Source organism: Otolemur garnettii, unplaced genomic scaffold (genome assembly GCF_000181295.1).
Source record: "Otolemur garnettii isolate 467f Iridium unplaced genomic scaffold, OtoGar3 scaffold00020, whole genome shotgun sequence".
NCBI lineage: Eukaryota > Metazoa > Chordata > Mammalia > Primates > Galagidae > Otolemur > Otolemur garnettii.
In genome coordinates, this window is record NW_003852415.1 from 8274568 (window position 1) to 8285112 (window position 10545).

The window sequence follows — 10545 nt, forward strand, 5'->3', positions numbered from 1 at the left end:
TAATGATGGCACTGATGGGAGGTTTGGGGTTGTGCTTAGCTGAGCCTTTGAAGCACAGATGTTCCTCTAAGACCTTGCTGAAACTGGCCAAACCTATCCAATTTTGTAGGAAGAGAGAGTCCTCCAGCATTTCTGGCTCTCATGCCTACAGATGGAGCTGGAAACATGGCAGAGCCTCTCTGGTGGAATTTATGCATTTTGCTCTCTGACTGGCTCTCAATGGCTTGGTTCTGTAGCTATTGATACTTTGAAGCCAACAGGAACGCCAGCATGTCCTCTATGCTACGCTGTAATTGGGAGGGTGATTTCTTCTGTCCACTCATCTCTAACTTTAATTTTACTTTTTCCTCTTGGTTGTTACAGTTGTGCCAGGTATTGTCACGATAGCCCACACTAATACAGAAGGAGCATTAAATGCTGTAGGTGTTCTTTATTCTGCTGCTCATGTCAAAAAGTTCATGCTGTTGAGCACTCCTGAGACGTTGCTTTTCAAAACTGAAGACTGTTATCTGGTGTCTCTGACATCTGGTCCAGAGAAGCAGGTTTAGTGAGAGGTAGGAGAGAGTGGTACGACCATCTCTCAAATCTTGGACTGAATCAGATATTCCCTTGTGGGAAGAAAGATAGACAAGAACTAAGGTCTAGTAGGGAGAAAGATAGACTAGAACTAAGGTCATCTGAAATTGACAGTCTATATAATACTCTGGCTATAGAAGAATATATAATATTCTTGAGAGACATGGTAAATTCTCCTTCTCGGATGACAATTTTTTTCAATGCTTCCGTGATAATTTTCCCATGAAATGATGGTTTTTCTAAACCCAACGATTTTTTTTTTTTTGTTTTGTGTTCAGTGGAGGGAAGATGATATTGTAAAATCAGAATTTGGAGGCCTTTGAGAACTAAACATGAGCGAAGTATATTAAAAGTTTATGAGGAAGTCTCCTGGGGAGAATTCCAAATAGTTTATGGAGATACTCCATCCTCAAGGAAGTGGAACATAACTTCTGTTCTTTACACGTGAACTTAACATATGACTTCCTTCCAAAGAACACAGCATGGACAGACAGATTGCACCGTGGAGGAAGCTGACAAACCCTACATAGCCAGCGGACTAAGGTCAACATCCACAGTCATAAATCATGTCGCTAGCATGGACTCTTGATATGGTCTGATGAAAAATGACACTTTACCTCTGTGACTGCCTCCCCCAAGCCCATAACTCCAGTCTGATTATGAGATAAATTCCAATATAGAAGCATCCTACAAAACAGAACACCTCAAAACTGCCAAAGTCTCCAAAAATAAGACAAATCTGAGAAATTGTCACAGATGAGGAGTTTACAAAGTCATTAGAATGCAATGTAGCGTGGCATTCTGGAACTGAATATAGGAACATTGGGTGATGTGTAAGGAAATCTGAATAAACTATGGGCTTTTGTTTATTTACAAAAATTATGATATATTAGTCATTTCCTTATGTCTCAACTGATTTAATTCTTGTAGTGAAATCATGCCTCCTTTAAGGGATAGAATATATGGCTGGGAGCTTAATATCCTACACCCGTGCTGTAAGAGAGAGGTAAAGTGACTTTTCCAAAGTTACATATTTTCTGAATGACTGAGCTGGGATTTAAGCCTAAGACTGTATGACAACAGAGAGTTGTAGGATTTGCTATAGTTCTGCAATGACTTATATGTTAATTTTCTGTGGCTGGTAACAACTGTCCATAACTTCAGCAGCTTAAAACAACACATGTTCATTTTAATCTCTGTTTTACGTATCAGTCATTTGGGTATAATGTGGTTCAACTGGGTCCTTTGCTTCTAGTCTCTTAAAGCTCAGAGCAAGATCATTTGACTTGCCTTCCAAATTCAGTTCTGTGTGGTCACAGGATTGAGGTCCTCATTTTTTTTTTTTTTTTTTTGCTAGCTGTAGGCTAGGGAACTTTCCCAACTCCCAAAGGCTTCCTACATTTCTCATCACAAGCCTCGTCCATCATAAAACCAGCAAAGGCACATTGAATCTTTCTCATGCTCTAAATCTCCTGGACTTCTCTGCCCACACTTTCCTGTTCTCAGCAGGGAATAAAAACTGGTTTTTAAGAGCTCGTATGATTATTTTGGGCTCACTGGATAACCTAGAATAACCTTCTCATTTTAAAGTCAGCTGATTGGTAACCTTACATCTCTAAAGTTCTTTACTGATGTAGTGTAACATATTCACAGGATTTAGGTATCAGAGGACAGACGTCTTTGGGTATGTGGCATTCTTTTTTTTTTTTGTATTTTTTGGCCGGGCCTGGGTTTGAACCTGCCACCTCCAGCATATGGAGCCAGTGCCCTACTCCTTTGAGCCACAGACACTGTATTCTTCTTCCCACACTTATTTTTATAAAAGAGAACTCCTGGATGTTTGATGCTGAAGATTACCACTGCTATTTACCATCTGATTCTCCTGAGGGACACCTGCACATTTATACTCAAGGACTGACCTCAAGTAAATCCTAAGGTCATCAGTTACATTTGCTGCTACTGCATTTCAGATGGATCCTACCATTTCTTTCCCTACTATTCCCGTATCACCATTTTTTTTTTTTTTTTAGTTGTCATGGTTGTTGACTAAAGAAAAATAAATTAAGCTTTTAAAGAATTAATGTTAGTTTTATTTAGAAGTCTTACCGAGGACTATTGACCATGGCCTATAGCCCAGGAGTAACCCAACTGTATGAATGCATGTGTGTATAAATAAATAAATAAATAAATATATATATATGGAGGATTTGTTTAAAGACTGTAGTGACTCAGGCAGAAACATGGAGGGCCATGTGTTTAATCATGTGTTGTCTTTAAAATATCTCTCAGGAGAGCTGTATGTCTTCAAAGAGTCAGGAGTTCAAGTAGACATGAGAAAATATGGCTCTTTATGTCTGTTAAGTTGTCTCACAGATGATTATAGCTTTCCTTCTGGACTTAGGACTTCCTTTTCCTTTCCTGTGGTAGAAGTTAGAGACTGACAGAGCAATAACACTCCTATAACCAAGTCTAAAGCACTCTTTCCCCTGGGAAAGAGGTTTGAGCTTTAGGGGAGAGGAGTTTTCAAGGAGCATGGGTTTTAACAGTCAGACTGCCTGGTTCCGTATCTGGAGCTGTCTCTGAGTAGTTGTGTGAGCTTAGCAAAAGTGGCTACTCTTACTTTGCTGAATTGCTTCATCTGTTGAGTGGTTAATAATGGCCAGTATGTTTTACAGGGGTGAATATGAGATCATTCCTACACAGCAGTCAGCATAGCATCTGGCAGTAAGAAAGTGCATCTCCCTATTACCCTCTTGGCTCACACCATAACCAAATGTTAAGTATCTGTTCAGACTGCATCTTCTCAATGAATCTTCTCCTGAGCATCCTGTACAAGAGGAAAAGATCTGGCAAAAATGGCAAAAATGTTTTCTGTCTCTTTAAAACTTCCCCCACTCTTTTTGGAAACTGAGGCCTACAGCCCTGTACTGGACAGTGGTGGTCAGGAAGAGTGAGGGGATATATTTTGTTCTTTGTGCTACAGGAAGTGGTTCAGCTGAATTGTTGAGGTGGATGGAGATGGTCTACCCAGAGCCTGGCCAGTGGAGGCCTGGATGGGCCTTCCAGGTGGGTGGAGGTCATGGCTTTGTCTTTGGCAGAGATAGAACAATTAGAATCTTTAGAATCTGCCAACTGTAGTTGAATGATAATAGACCCTCCCTTTTTAAAAAGCTCTGTGTTTTTGCTTATGATGGGAAAATTTGGTACTTTGGGACAACAGTCTACCTTTTCCCTCCTTTGCCAGCAAAGTAATTAATAAATTTCTCTTTCCACCTCTTGTTCCTGTTCTTCTGATGCAGCTTCAGGGACTAGTGTTGGGCCCTCCATAACAATCCTACTTAATACCCCAAACTTCTCTCTCCATGATCTGATTGGCATTTCTGATCCATCTTGCTCTGTTTTCTTCATTCTATAGCCCTTATATAATATTCTATTGTATTCCATTTATTTATTTATTTATTTAGTGCAGTTTTGGCTGGGGCTGGGTTTGAACCTGCCACCTCTGGTATATGGGGCTGGCGCCCTGCTCCTTGAGCCACAGGCACCACCCATTTATTTTTTTAATATAGGTTATGTTTTGGAGATGGAACAGGGGCTGAGAGGGTGAGACAGCTACTCTTCATGAAAATCTTGTTTTTTTTCTTTCAGAGATTAAAAACAAACAGATGAAAAATCCTTAAGCTAAATACATCCCCATGGCATCATAGTTGGAACTTCTACTGAGCTTTAATTTAAACATCAAATCGCCCCCACATAGTAAATAAATACCAGATAAGTATCTGGTGACTTTGTAATGTCTTTTTTGTTTTCTACAAGTTCAACTCCTCCATTCCTGACTATGGTTTCCACTAAGCACAGATTATACCCACATTATAACTTAGCAGTTTTGCTGATGTATTTGAATTAGAATGTCAGCAAGTATTCCTCATTCCTCTTGGTCTTAGCCTGTCAGTTGAGGAGGTTCATTGGGAACCACAGGCCTACAAATTCCTCTTGGGGTGAAGCCTTGCTTGGTGTTCTCCCTGAAGCATTATAGTCCCCCTTCTTCTACAATTCCTCTTACTGATAGTTAAACCTTCCCCTCTCCAAGTCTTCCATACCTCTATCTCTTTCTGTACTCTTATCCTAATAAAGAAACAGCATCTGCCACCCTTTTTTACTCTACTACTATGTATTTTAGAAACCAGCATCCCTTCCACCTGATCATCATAACTGCAACTGAATTTTTTTCTCACAATTCTTCATTCCTGGGAGAACCCTCCCCAGGGTTAAATCTTATTTAATTTGTACACATTGTTAAGTGTCTGATGAACAATAATTTATATTTTATATTTCCCCCACATGGAGAATTCATACCAATTAAATATCTTGCAAGTTCTTTCTCTTGGAAAGGATGGATTGGGAGAATTGTTGGGGTTTGACATATCTCTTACAACATCCGACTCAGCCCTCTTTCCACTTCTCAAGTGACAATTGATTTATAAAGGCTTTCCCAAACTTTCTGACATGCTGTGGTCTCTGCTTTTAGTTTAATGTCTTCATTCATAATTTTGCCCATTTGTTAACATTCTTGCTAGCCATGACATCTCTAGTGTTTTAAAATATAGGTTTGATTATTATTTAAGTATGGTGAAGCCAACAGATGAGGCGATGACAGCTGTTGAAAAGATGGTTTTGTTTTGCAATTCCCAGGAGGAGGTGGCATGCCGAGCCATGTGGGATCACACAGGGACGGGGCTGCCATCAGTCAGGAGGCCAAAGGTGCAAGGAAAGAACATTGGTATATGCCATTTGGGGTGTTTCTGTGAGAAATAATGACTCGGGATGCTGAGGTAAGAGAATCACCTAAGCCTAAGAGCTGGAGGTTGCTGTGAGCTGTGATGCCATAACACTCTACCGAGGGTGACAAAGTGAGACTCTGTCTCTAAAAAAAAAAAAGATTGGCTAGTTTGAACAATTTCAGCCAGTCCTGGTGTAGGGTCTCTCCATACTTGTCTGGTGCTGGGTCTTGGGGTGGTTACAGCAAATGGCTAGTGGACCAGAGTATAAGAGCCAGATGAAAGAGGTGATTGGGGGTTGGGGTATGGGTTCCTGATTGGTTTGCACGTGAAAGGTGCACTTGCAGGACCGTCCTTTACTATATCTAGGAATTGGCTAGCCCTGGGGGGAGCAGTCTCTCAAGGTTCCGTAAGGCCCACAGGTCAAACATCAGAAAATACAAAAACTGAAACAAACATGTTTAATACCTTTAGTCCCCTAGATCCTCTTCAAATCTCTTAATGATTGAATTTTGGTCTTCTCAATTTGACTAACTCCTTTCCATGTCCCTTCCAGTTAACTTGATGTTCTATTTTTAAACTTGGGAATTTAACCTTCAGTCAATATCCTCACCTGCTCAATTCCAGTGATTGCCATCTTTACTTAGGCTATATAGATGAAGCAATACATTAGATTAATATGCTTTACATTGGTTTGGATCTTGTTTTCTGAAGTTCTCTTTTCATCTGCATACCTCTTATCTTATTTTAATTGTCTACTTGTTTACTCCATTCACAAGTTCTTCACGTTTATTCAAGGTCATGACACCTGGAAGTTCTCCCAATCCATCCTCTGCATTTTGTGTTCATAGACTCCTCCATCACTCCTTATTAATTTGCAGATGCTGCTGATTGACCTACATGATATCTTCACTTTAGACATGCCCTTAAACTCTGACTTCCATCCTGTAGTTTATAGCCCTTGTTCCCTTCAGCTAAGATAAACAAATTTCTCTGTCCAATTCTCTAAATCAGTTTTACATTGCTGCTACATTACTATTCTTTTTTTTTTTTTTTTTGAGACAGAGCCTCAAGCTGTCACCCTAGGTAGAGTGCTGTGGCATCACAGCTCACAGCAACCTCCAATTCCTGGGCTCACGTGAGTCTCCTGCCTCTGTCTCCCAAGTAGCTGGAACTACAGGTGCCCACCACAACGCCTGGCTATTTTTTGGTTGCAGCCATCATTGTTGTTTGGTGGGCCCAGGCTGGATTTGAACTCGCCAGCTCAGGTGTATGTGGCTGGCTCCTTAGCTGCTTGAGCCACAGGCACCAAGCCTACATTACTATTCTTTAAAAATAATTCCTATTATGAGACTCTTCTGTACAAATTTCTTTGGTGACTTCTCTATATCCACTGAGTAGAAAAAAGAATCCAGATTATTCCAGGATCAGGATTAATGGCCCTTCATGGTGTGGCTTTTTGCCCTCTTCACTGATGATGTTGGCTTTGATTTTCTCTGGCCAGATAGGAACTTTCTCTCCAAAGAACTATGTAACTCTAGGGAGGTACTCACATTCTGTGTTGCTTCAATTATTTGTATGCCATTAGACAGTAAGCTTCTTTCTGACAGGGTCTTTATCTTACTCATCTTTATGTTTTCTTCAGTGATTAGCAATAGGCTTTATAAATAGTAGGTGTTAATGATTACTTTTAATGAAACAGAATTTCAAAACATCACAGTAAAAACCCTGGTCTCTCAGCTAAATCCTTGATTAGGTGCTGTTTCTTAAGAAAATAAAGATAACTTACAAGTAATTGAACAAACCCAAGCAATTACTCTACAAATGTTTATTTGAATCAAATAGTTAAACACAGTCCCACATTGCCACATGTACCTTAGTTTATGTTATATTTTGTAGTATATGTTCCCCTTGTACTTTCAAATGCATGTTTAGTGTTTAGAAAAGGGCGAAAAAAGTGTGATGTGTTATATCCAAGGGAGGAGTGAAAGTAGACAAATTAAGTTGTTTATATAAAAGGCAAATAAATCTAAGATACAGAAATAGTCTAATACATCATGAACACCCACACACTGCCGACTTTGAGAGGGCAGCCACATTATCTTGCCTGGAAATGGTGAGGGGGCAGAAAACAGTGGAAAGTCTGATTTATGATCCTATATTGAGTAGACTCACCATTTTCTAGTTATCCACCAAGTGGGATCAGTGCAGGTGAGAATTAGGAAATCGTCATACAATTTCAGAAATAGAAAGGCTCTTAGAGGTCATCTGGTTCAATTTCCTGCTTATAGTGAAATCTTTCCTGAGTGCTACCAACATATGGCTTCCGCTGAACACCCCACCGAGAGAGATGATTGCCCTATTGAGGGATCTCATTTCATTTTAGGACAGAGCTAATTATTAGGAAATCCTTCTTCTACTGAGCTGAAATATGGTTCCTATAACTTTTATCCATTGGCCTTCATTCTATCCTCTTGAGTAACACAGAATAGATTTAATTTATCTTTCTTATAATTGTCCTCAAAATAGCTGAAGCTCACTATCCTGTCCTCTGTCAGTCTTTTCTAAAGGCTGAATAAAAATCTCCATTCCTTACATAAACAACAATTCCAAAGCACTATATTTGCTTCTTGCATTTGGAATTTATATTATGCTAATTAGCATATTAATTTGTGTGTATTTCTGTTCTCTTTCCTCCTTTGCCTTGTGCTGCATTGGATTGAGAATTTTTTTTCTGAATCTTTTATTGTTCTTCAGTCACCTTTCTGAAGGTCCACTCTATGTCTTCAGTGTTTCCTTTAAATATATGTTCCAGGAGAGAAAGACGGTAAGAAGAACAATATTCTCTTAAAGGAACATTTTTTCGTATGATGTTAAGGGAAATCAAAGGAGTTAAAATTATGATTAAATTATTGTAGAGAAACTAGTGCAGAAATAAAATTCTGAGAGACTTAGCCCAGGACATAAAGCCTGGAGCTTTGGAAGGGGGCTTGCCCAGGGACCCCTCCACCTATGGAGCTGCCTCTGTTTCTCTCCTGTCTGGGCTGTAAGACTCCAGTTCTCTCTCTGTCTGAACCCTAGAGAATTGGGGATGACTAAATTTCTTTTGGTTATGCTAGTGAAGTCCCCTCAAGGCAGCCTCAAATTGGAATTTGATGAAAAAAATAAAGCTGATATGCATGGTCTACAGAGAGGGCAAGGTCACCTAGGGTGTTTGGGACTTGACCTCCTAAACCTTATGTGAAGTAGTGGAGCAAATTAATGAAGGACCCCCAAATACCAAATGGAATACTTGACTTTTATTCTTGATACATTTTATCATGTTAATGTTTGTCTCCCTTCTTTTTAAGCCCTTAAGAATCTCTTATGGCTTGATTCTGTTCTCTAGTGAAAAATTCTGTCATCTTTCATTTGATGAATTTGACAGTTATGTCTTAATCTAAGCTTTAGGTAGAGTTGTGGAATAGGATGGAACCTAGAACTAGACCCTTAGGTGTGCTGTTTGGAACCTGCCTCCAGACAGGATATTGTTTACGTTCCATTGTTCTACTCTTTGTGAAAACTCAAAAAGGTATTAGCCAAGATGCTTCATTCTGCCCACAAAGGTATCCTAAAAAATTTTGCTACAGCCTTGCTGGAGTCTGGATATGGTGTGTGACTGCAGTATGGCTTTACTAAGTTTTCTTATCAAAAAGCGAAGTGGATGTATTTTGTCTTAATATGCCCATGGGGGTTCCTGATTCACCACATTTTCTTCTCTATGTGTACACTGTGTATAAACCATAACTTCATGGATGGGCAAATGAACTACAGTAATATTATTTGTTGGTAATTTCCAGAATCCTTTATTTTCAATTTTTATTTTCACTTAGTGATTTTTGCCTTCTGAATGTCTCAGAGACAGTAAATTCATGATCATAACTCAAGCTTCTTTTAGTATCATGATTTAACTTAAGCATTGGAAAGTCATTTATTTAATCCTTTATGATGCATCCAGATTTCTAAGTAGCTCTAGAAAAATCATCCTCATTACCTAAAACAGTACTAATAGAACTTTCTATGGTGTTGGAAATGTTCAGTATCTGCATTGCTCGAGATAGCAGCCACTAGTCACATATAGCTATCGAGCACCTGATGTGTAGCTAGTGCAACTGAGGGACTCAATTTTAAATTTGATTAACTTTAATTTTAATAGCCATGTGTGGTTAACAGCTAATTGTGTTGACAGAACAATTCTGGAATTTTGGACCTTTCACGATCAATGCTTATTTATTCAGAATTGTCTCACTCTGCTTCCTTACTGGAATTATTTGTCATCATATAGTTACTATATAGTCATCATGGGATTCACTCTATTCTTGGGGATGTTTAAAGTCTGCTTTTCTTAGTATACATAGATGTTTCTAGTTTCTGCTGTTATTCAGATTTCCTAGAGCAAAAATGTTAAGATTTGACATGACACTTAGGAAGAGAGACATTCTAGACACAGATGACTGAAATTTTGCTACAGTGAATAAGTTTAGATTTTTCTCTCTTGTTTACAGCGTGCCATTTCTCCACACCACACTCCCTTCTCCCACCACCCCGTTCTTCACCCTTTCAGTTTGCAGGAAATAAATTCTTGAGATTGCAGGGACTGAACGCTGTCTTAATAGGTAGAGAAATAGCTCCAATAAGAAGAGTACCAGGTGTTAACAAGAAATTAATACTTACTACAGAAACACCTTTCTTAAATAAATTATTTAAAGGTTGGAGCCATAGAGTGTTATAAAGACACATTAGTGCTTTACTGAGGCCCTGACAAAATTTTAAGTTGAAAGGCTTTTACACAAGGGTATCCTGGAAAAATGTGGATTATATATGCATCTTAGCCTGGGTTACTAGATAGGCAAGTCTTACAAGGTGTGGGTGCATGCACTTGTGTGCACGTATATGTGTGTATACACAAACACACAGAATCATTTAATACGTGTAGGCAAATCTCTATCATGGTGTACGTTCATTTCTAAATCTGAGTTTGTACTCAATGTTTCCTTCTGAATAATTAACTCTTGTGACAAAAAAAAGGGGGGAGCCTTAGGATTTATTAACTGTTTCTGAAACTGTTGGGAGAACTGAATGTTTTATTCTCAGCAATTTATAGATTACAGGCAGCCCCACGGTTCCAAACATCTGACTTAATGTACAACTC